The sequence below is a fragment of the Cebus imitator genome, unplaced genomic scaffold (genome assembly GCF_001604975.1).
Source record: "Cebus imitator isolate Cc_AM_T3 unplaced genomic scaffold, Cebus_imitator-1.0 Scaffold87, whole genome shotgun sequence".
In the NCBI taxonomy this organism is placed as follows: domain Eukaryota; kingdom Metazoa; phylum Chordata; class Mammalia; order Primates; family Cebidae; genus Cebus; species Cebus imitator.
In genome coordinates, this window is record NW_016107402.1 from 6,927,256 (window position 1) to 6,930,622 (window position 3,367).

Sequence of the window (3,367 nt, forward strand, 5' to 3'; positions counted from 1 at the left end):
TTTTAACAGGCTTTCGCTCTGTCACCCAGGCTGTTTGAGGCTGGAGTGCAATGGCGGTCTCGGCTCACTGTGATCTCCACCTCCCAGGTTCAAGCAATTCTCCCGCCTCAGCCTCCCGAGTAGCCAGGACTACAGGTGTGTGCCACCACATGTGGCTAATTTTTGTGTTTTTAGTAGAGATGGGGTTTCACTGTGTTGGCCAGGCTGATCTCGAACCCCTGACCTCGTGATCTGTCCTCCCAAAGGACCTCGGCCTCCCAAAGTGCTGGGATTACAGGCGTGAACCACTGTACCCAGCCTCAAAAATTTTAAAAAGGGGCTAGGTGCGGTGGCTCATGCCTGTAATCCCAGCACATTGGGAGACCGAGATGGGTGGATCACTTGAGGTCAGGAGTTTGACACCAGCCTGGCCAAATGGCGAAACCCCATCTCTACTAAAAATGCAAAAATTAGCCAGGTGAGGTGGGGGGCGTCTGTAATTCCAGCTACTCAGGAGGCTAAAGCAGGAGAATTGCTGGAATCCAGGAGGCGGAGGTTGCGGTGAGCCAAGATGGCACCACCGGACTCCAGCCTGGACATGAAGACAGAGTGGACAGTCTCAAAAGGAAAAAAAAGCCTGTATAATAGGAAGATGACCACAGAATGTAACAAATGAGTTCTTCAAAGGAGATTTAGGGTCCAGGAAAGGAATCTATGGACCCTGATAGGATTTGGAGAAGAGGAATATAAGCTTGAATCCAGGAGGCGGAGATTGCAGTGAGCCGAGATGGTACCGCTGAACTCCAGCCTGGGCGACATAGTGAGACTTGGCCACCAAAAAAAAAAAAAAATTTTACACAAAGGGTTCACATGTTGAGCTCCTGGCACAAAGTGTGTTCCAGCGCCCTCCCTCTTCTGACCATGACGTTCCAGTTACAGAGGGCAGTGTTTGAGGGTGGGTATAAACCTTCCCTGGGAATACTGGGGTGACAGAGAATGGAAGGGCCCCCTTTCCCAGATGTCCTGTTTAATTCTCTTGAGAGCTCCGGGAGGTCAGCGCCATGGCCAGTTCACAGATGTGGCTGGGAAGAGGCAAAGCCGCCTGCCCACAGGCGCAGCCAGGCTGATCAGCGCCCACCCCTCTTTGGAGGCACCTTCCCCAGGCCTGCTTGGTTGGGCCCAATGAATGTGCAGATGTGTGGGCACCCGGTGGCTTCAATGTTGGGACACTGATTGCTCCCAGGAGGCCAGGATCCTTTCTGACTCTGCCCTCGCATTGGCGTGACTTGGACTCCACTTCTGAACTTGGAGGGGCCTGGATGAGGTGTCCCCAGGGGATGAAGGGCTGAACATTCCTCCCCCAACCTTTTCTGTGGAAGCAGGAAACCCGATTCAGTGACCCCAAAGCCCCTGCCAATCTGAGGCTCCACATCCTCTCCAGAAGCCACCTCAAAGAGGGAATGGCTGTCGCCTCTGTGCGTGTCGCAGCCCCTCCGGGGCCACGTATCCAGACACCACAGCCTCAACTAAGACTTTGGAGCCCAGCTTCAAAGGGGAGAGCAGAGTCTGGGGCCTGCTTCTGCAGCTGCTGCTGGGTCACCTGCTGGGTGCTGGGCACATCCCAGTCCTTGCCGCTCCTGCCTGTGTCATGAGCCCTTCTCAGGTAGGACTGGTGTGCAGATTAGGGAGACATGATTTTTCTTTTCTTTTTCTTTTTTTTCCTCTGCTAACTGCCATCCTGGTCTGAAGGGAGAGAGGACTGGAAAGTAGGATCCAGAATCCCAGTCTCAATGCCCTGTTATATATAAGGGCAGAAATCAATGCTCAGAGAGGGCCAGGGACTTGCCCAGGGAGACCCAGCAAAGGAATGGGCTTTGAGCCCCGTGGTCACAAAGTCCTATTTGGGACTCAGGCTCTTAGAGGGCAATGGTCCTCAAATGTGAACCCCAAATCCATCTCCTCACGACATGAAAGCTCTGACCTGGGTGACTATGGGCTCCTGACGGATGTCTCTGGGCTCCTGAAGAAGCCTGAGGGAGAATGAGCTCCCCATCTCCATGGAAAACACAGAGGCAGAGCCTGGGTAAAACTGGGAGGGTCAAGGAGATGAGACTCTCTTGGGGGACAAGGCAATGCCAGCCTCCAGCCTGAGACCTTTGGCAGAGGGATAACGGTAGGAACAGCGCTATCTCCCTGGGCTGCTTCTGGCTACTAGGCCCTTTGGACCCATCACTTAAGGATGCAAGACAGGCCAGACACGGTGGCTGACGCCTGTAATCCCAGCACTTTGGGAGGCCGAGGCGGGCAGATCACAAAGTCAGCAGTTTGAGACTAGCCTGGCCAACATAGTGAAACCCTGGCTCTAAAAAAATACAAAAAAATTAGCTGGGCGTGATGGCAGGCGCCTGTAATCCTAGCTACTTGGGAGGCTGAGGCAGGAGAATTGCTTGAACCCGGGAGGTGGAGGTCACAGTGAGCCAAGATTTTGCCATTGCACTCCAGCCTGGGCAACAAGAGCAAAACCGTCTCAAAAACAAACAAAAAAGTGCAAGGCAATCCTGTGAGCCCGGTGCAGCGCTCACCTGCAGCGCACGCTCACCTGCAGCTCACGCTCGGAAGCAGCTTCACCAGGTCCGGCCTTGTCTGTGGTCACACAGCTGGCCAGTGGCAGAGCCAGGGTCAGACGCAGGTGTGGTATTCTGTTTTGTTATTTTGAGATGGAGTCTGGCTCTGCTGCCCAGGCTGGAGTGCAATGATGCAATCTCAGCTCACTGCAAACTCCACCTCCTGGATTCAAGCGATTCTCCTGTCTTACCCTCCTGAGTAGCTGGGATTACAGGCGTGTGCCATCACACCTGGCTGATTCTGTATTTTTAGTAGAGACGGTGTTTCTCCATGTTGGTCAGGCTGGTCTCCAACTCCTGACCTCAGGTGATCCACCCGCCTCAGCCTCCCAAAGTGCTGGAATTCCAGACATGAGCCACCGTGCCAACATGCTTTGTTTTGTTTTGCTTTTTTAAGAGCTAGGCCTTGTTGGGCCGGGCATGGTGGCTCACGCCTGTAATCCAAACACTTTGGAGGCCAAGGTGGGCGGATCACCTGAGGTCAGGAGTTCAAGACCAGCCTGACCAACATGTTGAAACCCCATCTTAAAAAAAAAAGTGAAAAAGAGCTAGGCCTTGCTGTGTTGCCCAGGATGGACTCCGGTGGCTCTGTCATAGCTCATTGCAGTCTCAAACTCCTGGCCTCAAGCAGCCTTCCCTCTTTGGCCTCCCAGAGCACTGGGACTACAGGCATGAACCATTGCACCCAGCCCCAGAAGCAGATTTGTTTGTTTGTTTGCTTGTTTTGAGACAGGGTCTCCCTTTGTTGCCCAGGCTGGAGTGCA